The sequence below is a fragment of the Coturnix japonica genome, chromosome 8 (assembly GCF_054131305.1).
Source record: "Coturnix japonica strain WE chromosome 8, WE-NBRP24, whole genome shotgun sequence".
NCBI lineage: Eukaryota > Metazoa > Chordata > Aves > Galliformes > Phasianidae > Coturnix > Coturnix japonica.
In genome coordinates this window covers 21,886,186-21,905,251 of record NC_140670.1, presented here as the reverse complement: position 1 = coordinate 21,905,251, position 19,066 = coordinate 21,886,186, and the positions used below count along the sequence as shown (strand labels likewise).

The 19,066-nt window shown below is 50.9% G+C and overlaps 1 long non-coding RNA gene across 1 annotated transcript; it reads left to right on the top strand.

Annotated features, from left to right (window-relative positions):
* The first annotated feature begins 13,075 nt into the window (after positions 1 to 13,075).
* Positions 13,076 to 17,844, top strand: LOC107315957 (uncharacterized). The gene is made up of 2 exons (XR_004307671.2): positions 13,076 to 13,227; positions 17,276 to 17,844. It is a non-coding gene; the product is annotated as an uncharacterized LOC107315957 (long non-coding RNA).
* The last annotated feature ends 1,222 nt before the right edge of the window (positions 17,845 to 19,066 follow it).

Sequence of the window (19,066 nt, the reverse complement as noted above, 5' to 3'; positions counted from 1 at the left end):
AAGGCTAAAGCAGAAGGGAAGAAATGTAGGCTGGGAATTAAGCAGCAGGTTCACAACCATCAGAGCAAAGAGAGGTTGGAACAGCCACCGCATTGATTTGGTGTGATCCAAAGTCACTGCTTGTGTAAGGAAGAGCTGGTTCAGTCCAAGCAGGGGCTGCTGTGTGGGGTGCATTCCAAGCAGTTGTCCCCACCCCTGTTTTGTGCCCCATGTGAACTGGGGAATTGCTGAAGATGGGCACCTCTCGTGTATTGCTGTTAATGGAGGTGCTGGCTCCTTTGCGGCCAGGTGTACCAGCTTCTCTGCTGGGATGTGCTCCAGCTCCCCAGTGGGTAACTGGATTCTCAGCTTTCTGCACTATGCTAGATATTGGGAAAAATTCCTTCACAGAAAGAGTGTTGAGGCATTGGCACAGGCTGCCTGGAGAGGTGATGGAGTCCCTGGAGGTGTTCAAGAAAAGGGTACATGTGGCACCGAGGAATCAGGCCTCATTCAACCTGTTCCCATGGCTTACTCTGCTCTCTGTGTCTTGCCTGACCCAATGCAGACCACTCACCCCACCCCATGCTCTGGTGTGCAGCTTCCAGTGGAGTCAAGAGCAGTTTTTCCTTGGCTGAAGAGCTGCTGTGTCCTGCAGCCTTATGTGGGTTTGGATGCTGAGAGATGCTGAGGCACCATATGGTATGGGTAAGTTTGGGTGAATCCAGCTGCAACAATGCTATCCCCACATCTCCTAGAGGAACCCACACTAGAGCAGCGGAGCCTGCTGCTGAAGGTGCTTTTGTAGAGTGGCAGTGGTGCAGGCTGTGCTCTCTTCTGCTCCTTTGGCTCCGAGGTAGGCAATAACCTGCAGAAGGGCAGCCAGTGAGGAACAGCATGGGACAGCCCAAATGCTGAGGATGGGGTCAGATGGCCCCAGCCCCACAGCTGGCCCTTTGCACCTTAACAGCTGTGTAGTCACACATGGATGTCTCTCCATGCTGATGCTAAAAGCCTGTGGCAGCTCGGGTGGCCCTGGGTTGGATGCGCTCAGCTGTCCCGGCTGTGGAGGGCAGCAACATCTGGGGGAGCAAAAGGGAATGGCTGTGAATTGATGCCTCCCACCTGCCTCCCATTTGCATCAGGAGCTCGGATGCATGGTGCTGACAGCGCATGATGGGCCGGGGCTGTGGGCAGCCAGCTGGAGCCCAGGCAGGGCAAACAACAGGGCTCAGCCATCAGCAGGATTTCATGCAAGGAGTCTGGTCTGCTTCCCTTTCTACCTGCCCTGGAGTGTCTATGGGAGGTGTGGGTGGCTACTGAGGTGCCTGAGGATTTGGAGTTTCCTGGTTTCTTTTTTTCCTCCACATCCAAGTGCTGCAGCATTTTATGAGGAACTGAATTTAGTTGAATCCGTGCCCTGGAATTCCCTCACTCCCAGCACCTCCTCCCTCCAGCACGTGCTGGGAAACTGCTGGGAAGCAAATCCCCCCTGATACTCTGCTAATCCTTTCTGTCTCACCCCTCCTGCTGTGCCCTGAGCTGATACCTCTCCCTCTGGGTGAACAGACCTTTCCCCAGTGACTGTCTTCATAGAGCAAAACCCACCTGCAGCACCGATGCTACCTTCCAACCACCTCATCTCAAAGCATCACACTCCCACTCCTCGGGACAACCACCCAGTGGTGCTCTCCATGGCAAACACTGTCACAGCAGCTATGGGCACTATGGGAACTCTGGCCCCCATCCCATCCTACCCTCCCAGTGCAATGTAAATGTTGAAATATGGCTCTTCTTCACTTCCAGTTATGAGAGGTGGGTTTCCTGCATCGATCTGTCTCTCTCATACACATTCATAACATTCAAATTTATAATGTAATCTTACTCGCCGTTCCATATTTATGAGAAGTTTTGATGGGTGTTTCTTTATGTGATAATATCAAGCAGAATGCTAACCCATTGCCTCAAACCACTGTAAAGTCGTTTTCTTACATAATTGACACCAGCATATTCTTTCATTATACAAGATTTAGCATGCATCTGCTCCACCATTGCACGGCAATAGATGACTTTTTCCAGAGTCTCCTATTATCAATTCAAATTAGCCCCATTTCCCGAAGCTACTGTATGGATTTTACAGTTGACAGTAAGGGAAAAACACAGGAGCATAATGACTCTATTAAATTATTCAGGCCTAGTTAAACCCAGTTCGGTCTGAACCGGAGAGCAAGGAGACAGGGAAGTGGGGGGGAGAAAGGGGAAGAGAGCCCTAAACTCCACACAACCCATTGGTTATAAAATGCAGCCATCTTTACCATGAGTTATAGTGTGCATCACCTGCAAGAGGCCGGGAAGTCCTTAATCAAAGAGAAAAGTCTGTCGTATCACAGCACATTCATTTTATATAAGGTAATTGGGTTCAGCAAGAGGCTAAGAGGAAAAGTTTGGGGAAGAGATGGACATTTATCACCTTTTATCTTCTCCAAATTTTGTTCCTGCTTGGTTTTCTTTTAAAACCATCCCATGTGGCTTCTGCTGCTGCTAGTCCCATGTCACTGCTGGTCCTTCTGCAGGGGAAACTAAGGCACTTAGGACATGGATTGGTGGCTGTGGTGGTGATGGCTTGGTGGTTGGACTAGTTGATCTCTGTGGTCTTCTCCAACCCTAACAATGTTATGATTCTATGAAGCTCTACAAATGGAAAACTCCAGCCCCAGGTATTAGTGGTGCTCCCACTACTTTGCCCTGGTTATCAACCTGCCCCAGTGCCTGTCCATGTCCTACGCTTTGCATCTTGCCCAGCTGAGGGTTTCTTTGCCCTGTAGCCAACCCCACAGCACTCTGTTTCCATCCCTGCTGTAGCCTCAAGACTTCCATAAGCAAAGCCTTGCACTAACCCATGCTCATGGAGAAATGGGTGAGCAGTGGAGCAAAACTCCCCTTGCAGCTGTTGGAGGAACAGGAGTGATTCCAAGCCTGTTGTTTTCTTTTTAGGGAGGATGGAGGCAGAAAAGCAGCTGGAAAGAAGACAGAGGTTTGAAGGAGCTTTCTAGGATGTGCTGACTCGAGCTCAAATGGCACACCAATAGGCTCCTCCCAGCTGCTGGTCAGGCTCACCCAGGTTGGAAGTGGCAAGCTCTGCCCACACAGCACACTTGTTGCCTGACAGATTGATGTAGTGCAGCATGTTCTCTCTCTGCTGGTGGCTTTATCTCACACACTGGCTGTGAGATCTCTTGTGGAGTGAAGATTGTCCTTCAGACCTAAGGGCCTTATGCTGACTTCCCCCATGGAGTTAGGCAGGTGACAGCAGAGCCCCAGACTATGGATTCCAGGTTTGTTTTGGCTTGAAATATCTGGGGCATATGGGAGCAAGGTGAGAGCTGGCATCACCCTAGCCAAGGTGATCTGCTCTGCATTAGAAATGGTAATGGCCTTAAGTTGCACTAGGGGAGGTTCAGGTTGGATGTTAGGAAAATCTCCAAAAGAGTGGTTGGGTGGTGTTATCACCATCTGTGGGGGTGTTCAGGAAATGTGGAGATGTGGCATTTAGGGACAGGTGTTAGTGAGCATGGTGGGGGTGGGTTGGCAATTGGATGAATGATCTCAGTGGTCTTTTCCAGCCTTAACGATTCAATAGTACTATGAAATTGACCTCTAGGATCATGAATAAAATGCTGATAAAGAGCGACATTTCCCTTTACCACTATGGTGTGCTTAGACGAGCTTGTAGAGTTGGTTGTGTCTCATTTGGGTCTTCTTCTCAAACAAGTCTTTCTCCTCTTCTCCTTTCTTTGTTGAGGCATTCCTCACCCTTGTTTTCCCATCCCTCCAGCAGCTGTTCCTTGTTGTGCCTCCAACTGCCTGCCCTTGGGGGCTCAGAGCAAAAGACCCTATTCCTGGGGAACTGGGCTCAGTAAAGTGCTGGTTGAATGGGAAAGGAATCCTCTAAAGAAGCAGGGAAGAAACTGGATCAAGTCACAGGGCCATTACGGAGCCAGGCTGAGGACCTCTGCCCAAACTCATATCAACTCTCCTCACTCATCAGATCCCCAGGTGTTTTAAAGCCCAGGTTAAAACTCTGGGCAGACCCAAGGAGCCCTTGAGCGGTGGGCAACACGATGTCCCCAGGTGCTTCAGCATGGTTCAGGGGCAGTGTGGGGCTCAGCCCAGCCTGCTGGGTACATGGGTGCCCAGCTCCTGTCACCACCTGCTCTTCCATCCACACTTCCACTTCTCAGGCTGTGCCTCACATCCCCCAGCCCCGGGCTCATGGCTGAGCTTTTCAGAAAACTTGCGTCGAAGGGCGAAGTCTCCGCATAGTTCAGCAGCAGCTGTTTTGCCTGATTTATTGGCTGTTGCAAGGGCCTGTGCAAATGTAGCAAAGTAGTTTATTATCGCCAGATAGATCCAGTGCCCCCTGCCTGGCGGATGACGGATGACCTGATCCAGCAGCTTATTTAACACCTGTTCTGCTTTAAGCACGTGGGCCCGACCCTTTGAAGTCCTCTGGGAGCAGTGGCGGAGCTCATGTGCTCACGGTCTGAGTGTGTGCTTCAACATTGGCATGGAATGGGGTCCTTGTGGGGCTTGGCTTTGGAAACGCTGAGGGACAGGGTAGGATAGGAGTGCGGGAGTCAGTGATAGAGAAGGGGTGTTTTCATAGGGGAAATGAGAACAGCTTGACCCTGTCACCCTGCTGCAAAATGGGCCACCATTTTCCAGCAGTGATGCCTGGTGTTATGACAGCTCTTAATTAAGCTCCCTGTTAATGATCTGGGAAGAAGCTGCTTCATTCCTAAAGCCTGTAGGTGGTAGTAAAGGCAGGAGCACATAGTGAAATGACACCAAAATATTTAGCACCCGGTTTGGTTCCCAGTGGGAGCTGGATGGGGCCCATGGGAACGCTGACCTGGGGTTTGAAATAGCAGATGAAGGTCAGCTTAGGAAAACACAGCTGATCCGCAAAGGGAAAAGCAACAGATGGGCCCCATCAGCTCCATTCCAGCTCCCAACCCAAAATACCCAGCAGTGTCTTGGCTTTCTGTGGGGGAAAGAATCCTGATCCACTTTCAGTGTGAGTTGCTACCTCCTGCCTTGTGAGCCTAATGGAGAGCAGGTTGGCTATTTTTTCAAAGGGAATAAATAGAAGGGGATTTTATCATCTTGTTTTCAGCCCACGTTGGTTCAAGTGGTGTTGGAGTCAGCACCATTGGGTGCAGCCATGAGTGGTAGATGGTCACTGGAAAGGTGCCAATACAATTTGGGAGCACAGACATAGCCCCTGGCAGCTCTGCCCATGGTCCAAGTAGAGGGAACAGGGTCATTTTTAGGCCCATGACCTGAAAGCCACCGCAGGATTGGAAGACGTTCAGGAAGAGCAGTGAAAACAAGCAGAGGTGCAAAGAGAAAGATTTACAAGGAAAGATTAAAGGAGCTAAGTGCGAGGGCTTAGCCTATTGATGACTCACTGCAGACACGATGATAGCTTGCAAATATCTGCGGGGTATTAGCACCAGGAGCCCGCCCTGGGGGGATGATTGGGTATAATTTAGAGGGACAGGCAGCACAGAAGGGAGGCAAAATAGAGGAGCTTCATGAAAGAGCCAGGAGCATTAGGACACAGAACGGGCCAGGAGCTGGGCTGTGTGATGGGGAGTACGTCTCAAGCATGGGGTGAGTGCAGGGCGAGCTGCTGGGCTCTGCACATTGCTGGCCCATGTCAGCCCCAGCGCAATGGGCTGGCTTGCTGCTAGGGAGAAAATATCTGGGCACAAGAGGCAAGCATTCATGGAAACACTGAAGGACTGAGCCAGCGGGCATGGCTGGGAGCCGGGTAAAGCTGTGCCGGAGAAACACTTGTGTGTCAGTCGGGGTGTGCCATCAAGGTTTTGGACGTCCAACATTGCCTGCTCTGCCCATGCTCTCTGGGAGCTGTGCAGCTCTCCCACAGATCCCCAGCACCAGGGGCTCTGCTCTGCTCAGGCACTCTTCCCCATATCCTGGGCTCCCCCAGCACCCCACCTTTCCTCTCACCCCTTCCAACCCAGCTCTGCACTCACTGTGCTGTGGCAGGGCTGACCTTTCCCACCTCTGCTCTCTGTCCTTCCAAGACAAAGACTTCCAACCATCCCAACTGGCACAAACAGGGATCTTTTCACTATTTATGATACTGAATACCATTGGCAATAGGCTCTGGTGTTAGTGAGCACCCTCCAGCCACCTCCCCACATGTCCCCATGTGTCCTGGTGGCAGCAGACACAAGGTCACCTCTGGAAACAGGCTGCCACGTGGCATGAGGATGTGCCAGCCCCATCAGCTGATGCAAACACCAGGGATCAGTGCCAGGTGAGGATGCAGCTGACTGTGGGGAAGGGTCATAGGAGTGGAGAGAAGGCTGTTTACAGGGTCTAACATTGCATTTGGACCCCCAAGGATCTCTGCCAATGGTGCCCAGAACATGGTTTCCTTAGGAGGGAGGGAGGATGGATTTTCCTCTGCATCCCTCCTGGGCACAGAGATCTGGAGATAGAACCTCTTGCTCACAAATAGGCCAAAAGGTCTTCCCTGCAAAAGGGTGGATTTATCCCAAATTGCCGTGCATCTGGGCTGGGTGTGGGGAGAGGGGGCTGGCAGGGGGCTCTGGTGGTGGTAACAGCTGGGGCCAGGCCTAAACATGATTAATTAACCTTGTAAAAAGAAAAAGAAAGACAGAGGGAGACAGAAAGAGAGTGATAGAGAGAAAGAGAACCCAAGTCACAGCCAGTCTGAAGATTTATAGGCCCAGGAGGGTGAGGAGAGTGTAGGTGGAGGAAAAGAAGGAGGGAAGGAGTGCCAAGGAGGTGGATTACAGTTTAATGTTTCTTTGTGCTCAACAATTACATGAAGGTACCATATGACAGTACTGGGTTGGGGGCTGCAGAGGAGAGGAGGTGGGGGGGTGGGGTGCAGCTCTGCAGCACTTTTAAGGGGGGGTGGGGGGGGAGGGACATGTTCTGAGCATGATGCCACTAGGGGAATGCATGAGTGTGATTGACAGCCAGGGATTAGCTGTGCAAATTCACCGTGCCAGCATGTGGCTGGCAAAGCCTCAATACCATGAGACCCCCAGTGCCGTGAAGTGAGGAGGGGGCTGCATCCATACCCCTGGCTCTGCAAGGCTCAGATGGCTCCCAGGAAGGAAAAGAAAGGCAATGGGGTGAGATCAAGATGGTTGTGAGCAGGAGCAGGTCGTTGTGGCGAGGTGCCTGGTGCCCCAAGAGAAAGCCAAGATTGAAAGTGAGAGGGAACCGGAGCTGGGACAGGTGACCCACTTTGGGTGAAACAGGAACCGGCCGGGACCTCCTCCCAAAGACATCCTGGCTGTGTTCGGCCCCGCTCAACTCACCATAATTTATGAAGCAGAGGGTACCTAATCCCAAACAGCCCTTTCACATCTCAGTTTGAGAGCTGTCCCATACCCGCTGGAGCTGTGACACGGCACTGACATTTTCCTTCTGCCTCTCTGTGTTACATGCAACTGCCAATGGTTCCACTTCTTTTTTTCCTACAATGAGCGGCTGTATGCAACCTGTCCTCCCTCCCTCCCCAAATCAGATTTTGTGTCAGGCCCTCCAAAAATCAGAACAAACCTCTGGTTGTCAGAAAAGAATGCAGCCAAGAACCAAATTGTACACGAGGGCATTGGAGAACCATGAATAAATAACGAGGGGATTCCTAGCAGAGTGAAAAGTTTCTGCACAAGACCCCTTTTTCCTTTAAGTTTTATGCAAGATGCCACCCAGCTACCCCATTGTGGATGCCCCACCCCTGGAGGTGCCCAAAGATAGGCTGGATGGGGCCCTGGGCCTTAATCTGGTGGGTGCAACCAACCCACTGCGGAACTGGATGACCTAAAAGATCACTTCCAACCCAGCCATTCTGTGCTTCTATGATCCTATGAGAGAAGAGGTGTCGACCTCCTCTATTTCTTCAAGTGCTCATATGTTCATCCCTGTTTTGGGTACAGAAATCAGTGCAAGGGTCTTGGTGGCTGATCTGCCTGCATGAGTTGTCAGAAAGAGGGAGAACTGTGGAATAAGGAAATGTTGGGAGTGTTTGGTTTCACTGCAGCAGATGGGAAAGGAAATTAATATGAGGAATTTGGGAATGTGCACCGGAACCTTGCCCAGACCCACCACCCATCTGAGCTGCCCTTCATCCATCCCTCTGCCCGTGGATCTCCCCTAAACACCCATTCATCTGCATGTCCTCTCCTTCCTGCTCGCAGTAATCATTGGCACTGGGTGCTGTGCAGAGCAATCCAGCTGTGGGGCACAGGGTCTGTTTGTGCCAGTGTTCTCCCAGTGCACTTCTCCCTTTGCTTTCTTTCTCCTCCACAGCTCATGTCGGGCTATAGGCTACACAACACCACTGGGGACTCAGCCAGATGCTTTTCCAGGCAGGAAAAGCTGCTCTTCCAGGAACCTCATAGGGAAAAGAAATGGCTTAATGCTCAAATACCTCCCCACCATGTCGACACCTTCCTCCCCCCGACCCGGTGCGTTACAGCGAGCAGCAGGGGACCCCAGGGAGCTCTCTGCTCCAGCTGCACGCTCATCAGCCAGACGGGGAGCTCGCCGCGGTGCCTCACCACCGACGCTCACCGCGGTTAATCACACATCTGTGGGCTCCGACGGGCTCAGCCGGCGCGGGGAGGGACGCACCAGGTAGCAGCAGGTGACAGAAATTGCTGATTCTGGTTAAAGTGTGAAAAACGGATGAGAGAAGGAAGGAAGGGAGGGAGGCAGTATTCTGGGAAGAATCTTCTTGTGCGTGCATATGCGAATATGCAGACCTTCATCCCTCCTTGGTCACTGCAGGGTGCTCACATCTCCTCGTCCACCTGGAGGTTGCAGGAGCAACAAAAGCAAGCATTGTCTTAAGCTCAGGGCTGGGAAATGAGGCTTTTGGAGCTTCTGCTGTCAGCCGTGGTGGAACTGAATGGCACAAAGGTGGCACAAGGTCCCAGGCTGCCCTCCTCCCACCCCAGCCCATGCTGTGCCTCAGGGCAGAGAGGACAGGTGGGGGCTGAGGCAGGCTCTGCTCTGCAGCATGGCACAGCCCAGGGCCACATTTGACTCAGCAGGAGGGAGGAGGGCGAGGTAATGGCTGCTCTTTGGGAGTGTGAGCATCCATCTGGCATGCTGAGGGCACAGGGGGTTGGCACCCAGGACCTGGCGCTGCCACCACGCGTCTTTGGAAGTGCCAAGGCTGAGATCTGCCTGGGAAGGAAAGCTTGTCCTTGCTGCTGACCTTGGGGCTGAGGAATTCCTGTGGAGTGTGCAGCATCCCCAGGCACTCAGCACTCTTGGAGCACACAGCATCCCTGGCACATGCAGCATCACAGAACATGGTGCATCCCTGGAGCGCACAGCATCCTCAGAGATAGAGAATCGCTGGAGCAAGCAGCATCCCTGGAGCACACAGCAACCCTGTACATGCAGCATCATGAAGTCCCTCTGCCCTGCTGCAGATCTCCACACAGAAGAAATGCAACAGCAAGACAGGAGGCATGGGGCTGAGCAGCCACAGAGAAGGCGTTCCAGTGGAAGCGGAGCATAATTGGTAGCTCTCTATAAACCCTACCAAAACTCAGCAGGGAACTGAAGAGAATTTATCCTTTTCCTGTGCTCTTCCCCAGTTCTCCAGTGACCCACCCTCACTTTTCTTCTGCAGCGCTGGTCATTTTTATTTCTCTCTGCTGTGGTTTGATAAACAGACCTCACCCTTCACTGAAACTGAATCTTTGTTATTCTTCTCAGTGGACTCACAAACATGAGGTGACTGCACCCCATGGGTGCCAGCACACCCTGCAGACATGGGAGCCTGCTGCAAGGTGTGTCCTTGGGAGGAGGCAGTGAGGATGCTGATACAACCTCTGTGTTAGTGCTGACAGATGCACAGTTAATGGTCTGTCTTTTTAATGGGTGTCACTTTTCTAAAAACCCAAACTGGTGAACAGAAATCCCCTTGTGCTGAAGTAACCAGGTGTGAGTGCCATGCCTGGCAGGAGATGAGGTTTGTACTTGGAGTTTTAGGAGCCCTTGGTGCACTGAAGGTGCATTTATAACTTCAGGGCTTACCTGCAGCCCCATGACCTTTCTGCCCAAGCGTGGCGGGTCCAAGGCTGCTCCTCCCCTATGAATTCTTTGGGCAGGGAGGGAGAAAGCCAAATGGTGATGCACAAGCATGGACAGGATGCTCTGCTTCCAGCATCACTCTCTTCCTCCCCTCCCCCCAAACGGGATGGAGGCTGGGTTTCCCCCAGCAGCACCAAAAAGCAGAGCTGTGGGGCTGACTCATGCCCACCCCCGGCTACCACATCTCCCACACTGCTGCTCCCAGTTTCTCCCTACTGAAGAATTATGTAGCATGAAGAAGCAGGCTCCACCATCTTGAACTGGCAGTGAACTTTGCTTTCTACATATAAATACAGATAGCAATCACACCCCAATCAGCACACAAGCTTCAGGGCATCATCACAGCAACTCTAACTTTCCCATTACGATAATGTGATTTTCACTCAGTCTATAATATCACCAGCCATGAATAAAACAACTGGCTTTTCCTCTCTCTTCCCCCTCCCTGCCTCTCTCCTTCTCTCTCCCCCTCTCTCAGCTCACAGTCTTTGCATACTAATGCTGGCTGAGCACGGCTTCATGGTGCGATCCATGATGGATTCGGGAGCCCAGCCCCTGGGTGGATCCCTGTTCCCCATGCATGTGCCTTCATCCCTCTTTTAGCATCCTGGGTGATGCATCCTTGCTGGTAGCTGCCTTCTTGCCCCATCAGCATCACATACCCAGAGCAGGTCCCAGCAAATGCCTCATGCCCATTGTGCAAGGGTTGGTACCACGCTGAATGAGGATGACGTGGAAGAGAGCGATCCCATGTCTTTGAATGCAAACAATATATATACATTGTTTTGACTTTATTCCTCATTTTCCTCCAAGCCAACAGAAAGCCAGGAGCAGGTTTACACTTTGCAGAACACACTATTGTGATCCAGCCAAACTAGATACTCTCACATTCTGTCCCCACATGGACTCTGCTGCCAAAGTTTTGGGTAGAAGTCTTTCATTCAGGGACAACGGTGTTTTTGGGGAACTGAGATTGTCCAGCCCCAGACTCCCTGCTGGAGCTGAGCACTGCTCCTTTAACTCTCTTGGTGAAGGCTGTTGTCTCAGGGTGAGTAATTAATTCTCCTGAACATCAGCAGCTGGCCTTGGGTGGGAGCTGCGCTGAGGAGAGCAGGCAGAGCAGAGGATTGGGTTATAGGATGCAAGAACACCTGTTCCTGCCTCTTGCTTTCTCCCTAAAACATATAAAGTGGGAAAGGGGGAGGCCTGGGCTCCCTGCTTTGGGGCTATTTGTGGATGGATGGAGCTTTTGCAGGCAGAGGGGATGCATCAAGTGCTGGGGGTGGCAGAGAGGAGGCTAGGGCTTCCCTTTCCCTATAGCTCAGCCTTCTGTGCTTCACTGTGCCTGTGTGAGTGGAGCTGCTGGCTTCATTTGCTGTGCTGGTGATTTTCCTGGGCTTTTCTTGCACGGGGGCTAGAGATGGTTCCCTTTGCTTTTCCCATTGTAAATAAAGAACAGAGGCACTTCAAAAGCTGGCGCTGCTCTGCCCGCTGCTCCCTCAGTGGAGCTCTCCTTGCACAGCAGGGGATGTGTCCCCTGATGGGTGACAGAGGTATTTGAAATGGATGGGGCTGCGTTGGAGGTACCTGCCAGCAGGGCTACCTGGGAGACGCTCCTATCTGTCATCTGATTTATCCAGGTTAAAAGGCTGCAATCAGTCACCAAGGTAGATTCATTCCCCAGTAAATAGTGCCCGAGGGCTTCCAGGACCTATTTTACTGCTAAGCACTCTCTTTCCAATGCTTGAATACCTCTGTTCCCAGTGGAGCCGTTGCTGGCTGATATATATATGATATGGGGAGTCCTAGCGACTTTTTTATTTTTGCTCTGCACAGCTCCTGGCCTCGTCTCGGCTGCGTTGGGCTGCACGATGGATGGAGTGTTTGAGCTTTCCATGTCTGGGGGCAAACTGAGGCGAGATGGCATCGGGGGACCTGAGTGCTGGAGCCTGGTGCTGGGACAGCGAGCGAGGAGAGGTTTGAGGGGAGCGACACTGCGGGGTGGCTTGGGGTGGGCTCCAACTCACGACCCCTTTTCTTCCACACCTTGCTCCCACATCCCCTTCAGGCTCTCAGCCTTCAGCCCTTTGAGTCTGAATGCTTTTCTTCTTTTACCTTTCTCTGGTACATCCCTGTTGTAGTTCATCATCCTAAATCAGTTTGTTCTCTTCCTCCCCCTCTTCCCCATCCCTTCCCACTCCTCCTCCCCCTAATTAGATTCAGAGTGAAGGGCTAATGGAGTATTACTGCAAAGGACTAGGCAAGCTTCCCAAAGTGCTTACCTAAGGGGAGAGAGCGTGGACTAATAGATGTGCATTAAGGCTCTGCATCCTCATAGTTGTGAGAGCTACGGGAGGGGCTGAGAACACAGAGCTGAGCTCCAGATCACACTACTGTCAGATCTCAATGTTTTCAGCTCTGTCCAGGTTTCCTGCTGGAGCAATCCCATAGTTGGGCCTTTACTGATCTCAGATGTACTCTCAGGGATGGGTGCCCATGAGATGAGAAGTGGTCCTTTCTCAGCTGTAGATGAGATCTTTCCTGATTCTGGGGTTAGGAGACTTTTTCCACACTTTGTGCAGCACCCAGCACAACAGGGCTCCTTTGGTCCCTCGGTGGTGTCCTAAAGGAAACAGCCTGCACCACCACCTTGAGCATTGTTATCCAAAGGTGCCATGGGGTCTGTGCTGGTGGAACAGAGCATTTCAGGAACTGCTCACATGTTTTCATCTCAGAAGTACGAGAGCTTTATTTTTCTCTTCTGGTGTTGTAGCTTTAAGGTCTCCCATGTATTTTGCAGGGTGCATAGAGGCTGGAGCAGTGGAGGATTGTTAGGGACACATGCAGAGCTGACAGGCATTGATGACCACTAAGTCTTTGTGGCCTGTGGTTTTATTCTTGAACCTGTACCCAGGTGCAGAATGGAATAGATGAACCAGGCAGCTCACCACTAGCATTGCCTGCAACCTCCACGCGTTGTGCACCTCAGCATCTCAACCCTTGGAGGGTATTGCACTGACGCTCCCTGTGAATGGATCACTGCTGGGAGGCACCAGAAGGAAAAAGGTGAGTGGTTTTGGATGTCATAAGTTTACAGATGAGTGTTTGCTGCTTAAGGGGATGTTGGCGCCTGAGTTTGGGGCAGAGGCAGAAAAGGAAGCTTGGTGGGGTGCTTTGTTCCCTAGATAGAATCAGAATCACTTGAGTTGGAAGGAATCTTTCCAATGGTCAAGGACACCTAAAACTTGAGCAGCATGCTCAGTCTCATCCAGCCTGACCTCGAATGTCTCTGGTTGTGGGGCACAGCCGTAAGAATAGTTCAGTAACGGGAGGTGTAGGGATGGGTACAGGGTGTCAGAGGATGGGTTCAGCCAGTCCATGTTTATCTCAGTGCCAGCAGGAGGAATACTGGAGCTCCTGAGCCCTGGACACGGAGAGGGGTCACTCCATGGTGCTCCCATCAGGGAGGAAGGATGCCTTCCCGCGCCCTGGCAAACCCCTAGTGAAAGACAATCAGGCTCACTGTCACCGAGCTAATTCCGATGGCATAAAAGCAGTAATGAAATTCACGGCAGGATTAGCCTCTCCATCCAATGGGCCGGCGCCGCGGTGACATATCGTGCTTCTTGCCCGAATGTAACACACCATCTAATTTACGTCGTGTAGCGAGCGGGAATGAAATGTTCATAAAGAATTGCTGAATCTTGTCACCTTAACTGCGGCCCCGGGCTCTGAGGCATCTGTCAGGGAGAGGAGAACAGAGAAGGAGGCTCCTGCCTTGCAAAGCTGCGACCAGGGCTTTGGGAGCAGGGCGATGGCTTCATTAATCTTCTGGGGCTGAGCAATGGAGACAGGCACATGGGGATGGATGCGGCCAAGTGTGTGTATGGAGCGGGGATGGGGAAGGGGCTGCTGGGATTTTACCCCCTCCCCTCCCACAACCACATACCTCAGATGCATTGGGATGGGTAATGAGGGACAGTATCCCCAGAGATGTATGTGCTTTGGAGGTCCTTGGGTCCCCGATAATTTGTCCATCTTGGGAAGTGGGTGCATGAGCATCCCTTCTGCTGCAGCTCAGCAGCCCCCCTACTCCCCCCCCCAAATGTTTATTTGCTGTTAATTTTCATGGATCCTAATAGCTCAGATCCTGCTAGGGGGGAATCGTGCTGTCTCTTCAGTCAGAAAGTTTGCAGAAAAAATAGCCCTTTCCTGTTGTGTTTGGAGTAATAGCGTCTTGGTGTCCGGAGGGGAGTTGGCAGGGAAACAGGGAAGTTTATTAAGAGGAATAGATTGAATTCCACTGGGTTTAATTGGAAGTGCTTGAGCAAGCAGGGGGAAAGAGTCCAGTCCAGCCCCCAAAAACAGCCATGCTCTCTGGAGGCTGAATGGAACTGTGGGGACTGGATACAGCCTGGGGAGTGTCTCATAGCTCCACCATCCCCTTTGCTGCTAGTTTGCTTTCTTGGTGGTCCCTTGTGCACTCCAGCCTCCATCAGCAGGTGGGATCCCACCTGGGTTCTGGAAATTCTGGGTGCAATATGCCTCTGAAGTGATGGGGTAAGGGGGCACTTAGGGCTGTTTTACTCAGGAGGCTGGATCAGACAGGCATGTGTAAGTGGCACTGGGGTCCTTTCCTGCCAGTGCTGACCCATTCCCTCTTAATTCCCTTTTAACCTGGGGGTGTCATTGGGCAGGGATGGGGTACAGTTGAGTAGTGTGTACCTGGAATGCATCTAGGGATAATCTAAACCTGAGATGCCTTTCCCCATTTAAAAGGAAATGAAAAGTGAATTCACTTTTGGATGCCTATTCTCATGGATGAAACCATGCTTTCACCTTGAACTGGGATGGGTGCTGTGGGATGAACTGCCAAACGTTTGTGCCTCCCCAGAACTGATACAGGCATATAAGGAAACATGGAACTGAGTCTTTGTGGCTACAAAATCAACCAAAACAGTGTCAAAACATCCCCCAGAGAGGCGGTTCCTGGAGATACCTCAAGGTCATCTGGAAGGGGCCCTGAGCATTAGTCAGAGCTGTAGGTGTCTCTGTTCATTGCAGGAGGGTTGGACAAGATGGCCTTTAAGGGTCCCTTGCAACTGCAATGATTCTATGATATCAGTCCCTTCCTTGTGTACCCTGCTGTCCCATGTGGACTGGAAAACTTATTTACCATTGTGAGCAAGCAGCATTTGGGAGCTCACAGTGATGTTTGTTTCACCTTGAATTCAGCCAGAAAACAAAATCCAAATTAAAGAGCAATAAATAATTGATTACTTTATTTACTTTAATTCAAAACACTGCTTCCCCTCCAATCAAGATGTATTACTTCAAATTAAATGTTTCATTAAATCTGAAATTAAACTTTTGGGGGCTGGGGAAAGGATGACTTTTTAATTTGGCCAAAACCATGGAAACTCTTCTCCCATTGCTTTAATTACTCTGGACCAAAAGCAACAGGAATTGTGCACAGTGCAGTTGTGTTTCTGTTCCCATCCCTGGAGGACCAATGTTGTTATTTTTTCCTTTTGGGCTCCCCCAGAGTGGCACAAAACTGCAGAATTGCAGCTGCAAATCCAGAGAGAGCACGTCTGTCTCCAGTCCAACTCAAACCTTTCAGGCTGCATCCTTCCTTTGTGCTACCTTCTCCTCCCTTGTGTGCAGTGTCACTACTATCACTACGTCCTTTGCTACAGTTCGCTAAGTTGGTTAGCACAGCATCAGAAGATTATTTGGGATATCTGATGGTGTCCAATGGAAGGAGAATGCCTCATAGCATCTGTGGGCTGCTTTAAAGAGGGCTGGTGGCAGCCCGGAAAGGGGAAAGGCTGAGCTCTATGTTTTCCACTGGCTATGGAAGGATTCCCAGTAGGTGAAGCTTATCTTCTGAGAGTCATGTTGCCTTAGGGAGAGGTTTCGATCTTGGGAATCTCTTAAAGAGCTCCAAATTTGCTTTTTCAAATAGTCCTTCAGATGGTGAATGGCAAGGATGTTCCCCATGATGAAGACATCGTGAGAGCTGGAAGCTGGGTGTATGTGTTGGTTGCATCCCCTCTCACTAGAGCAGATGAATGATGGTAGAGAAGCAAACTCTGGACCCTCTAAGTCAGTAACTTGGGTTGTTTGGGACCGGCTGAGCATCAGTGCACACAATGGCTTTTGGACCTGTGGAGTGTAATGTTGCCCATGAATACTATGAGGCACAAGGAAAGCAACGATCACAGGCATTTGCCAGGCTAACTCTTATATACTTACTGAGTAAGTCAAGAGTATTTACAGGAGATCTTGCTGCCTGTAACTTAAAGCTTTAGCGAAACAAATTGAAATTGCCTTCTGGAGGCCATTGTTATAAATTACAGCCCCACATCTGTCCACATCTGCAACGTCTAGACAATGTGGCTGGGGGGGCTGCAGGTGGGAGGGGCATGGGACTGCGCTGGGCACCCCATAGCACTGCCCTCAGCCTTCAGGCATGGTTGGGTCTGCCCCAGCCCAACCAGGGGTCGCATACTTGCTCCTGCTTTCCCCTGCAGCCCATGCACTGACACCAGCAACAAATCTGGCCTTCGGATGCCTCGACTGCTGTTGCCTTATTTATGGTCTGGTGGAGGATATGAGGAGAGGCAGTGCCTCCAGGCAGCCTTCTTCTGTCTTCTCCAGGCCCCTGTGCAGTGCTTGCGGTAAGAGGCTGGGTCCATCAGCTGAGCAATTGTATTTTTTTTCTTTTTACTGTTCCTAGCGCCAACCTTCTCATTTATATGTAAAGTAGCCATTAGTCATAGCTCTGTTCCCTCACACTGCCTGATGTACAATCACATTTTGCAGTGGATGAATCTTTCCACACAGCTGCTCTGCTATGAATAATCCGTTGCTGGGCCCATAAATCAGAAAAAAATCATGCACCTCCTTTGCCTGATCCTTACACAAAGTCATATATTTTACATGAGGACAAGCTAAATATTCATGAGGCTTTTAAAGGCTTTTCTGACTGTGAGGTACTTGTTGGGGTTGGTTTTTGTTCTGTTGGGTCAGGTTTGGTGGTTAGTGGTGTTGGTGGTTGCTTTTTGTCCCTATAAGAATAAATCTTTTTCCCCCTTTCCCCACCATTCAGGCAGTGATGCTGAGCCCACGATGATGCTCTCGCCTTCGCCAAGGACCAGATGACCTCACCAACAGTGCTGTCCCAAGGACAGGCTGCCAGAAGATGCTGCAGGCACTGGAGGATGCATCCTTGGGGGAGCAGGAGCCCTCCAGGTCCATGCTCAGGGATCCAGGTTGGCACCCTCTGGTGGGGGCCAGGAGACCCTGGTACCATAAAAATGTGCAGTTTTTCACCTGGCTCCTGTGTAATTATCTGCTGTCTATTGCTGGGAAGGACTGGGCTCTCATCCTCCTCTGCCCTGGAAGGCAGTGCCCATTTACCGTCACAGTAGCTCTGCTATTTGTTTAGGGGCAAGGAGAGTTACTTTGACTTTGCAACCAAGAACTATTTCATTGGTATGTCCTGATTATCGTTCTTCTGCCACTATAGCAAATAAAACAGTTCACTGTGCTAGCAAATGAGCATCAGAATTGGCAGAGGATGGGAAGCACGTGACTGGGCAGAGACAGGAGAGGGGATGCGAATGATGGGTATTGCCTTGTTCCAGCCACGTAGAGAGCATAAATCATACCACATGATCTTGGGCTCTCTTCTCTTCCTCTTGCACAAATGACTGCCTATCTCCTTTAGTCACAGGCTGCATGGAGGTATCTTGCCCCTAAGTCTCCCAGGCGCCGTCCAACTAGTCCCTGCACACACAGCCATCGTGGATGGGATGCAACAGAGAAGTTGAGCAGGATGTAGGGGGACGCCCAGCTCTGCTGCTCTCCCCTCTTTTTTTTTTTTTTCTTCCCTTCTTTTCTGCTGTGACTTGGAAAGAACAAAGTCAAGAGACTGCCAAAGCAGAGGAAAACAAGGCCAAGCACACACAGATGGTGAGCCCACAAATTTAATTTAAAATCATCCTTTATTATTCAAAATATTAAAATTCAGGCAAAAATGCCCAGAGGAGCTGCACTGATTAAAGTTCCCTAATGTTTCATGGCCAAATCTTATCGCTTCCTCCAAGGGTCACTGGGACAAGAAGTGAAACCCCTCTGGAGCACAGACAGAGGCAAAGCTCTACCTGCTGTACATCCTTTACCCAAACAGTTACTTACTGACCCAATCAGCTTCACTTAAAGCAAAGCACCAGCTGTTCCTTACCCAATTAATGATTGCCACAGCAAATTAACATGGCGTTACACCAGGCGTGGATGTGGTCCACAGAGCCCGAAATGCACAGAGCAATATGCTAGTGCAAAAATAATCACAGTAATATCTTTACCGTTAGGTAGCATCCTTCATCTGGAAGGACTGGGAGCTCCCTGTGCGGTGTGTGGCTGGCTTGGTGCAACATGCTCTGCAGGAAGGATGTGGAGTGCAGGGAGGGGATGTATGGTTGGTGTTTTAAGAGAGATTAAGAGGAGCTGCCAGTGGGTGAGGCAGAACTGACCGTGTGTCCAGCTCTGGGTTCTTGCGATCCAAACAAATTGTTATTTAACTTCTTGTAAACCCACGTTATTTCTTGGTGCTCTGTGGGCTGTCCTGGGGTGTGGGTGCTGGTGTCCTGGGGTGCGTACAGACCTCTCCTGTCCCTCTGCTCTGTCCTACATTGTGGGTCCATAATGTTCTGCTAAGGAGAGCTGAGCTGGTCTCTTCTTCTCCAAGGCGTTCAGTCTAGTTAACACAAGGATGACTCCAGTCCTTAATCAGCCATTGCAGTTATGGCTCCACTATGAGCCTGTGCTTTGTATGATCCTGAGAACTCACCTTAAAGACCACATTCATAAATCAGCCCAGAGGACAGCGGTGTCCCTT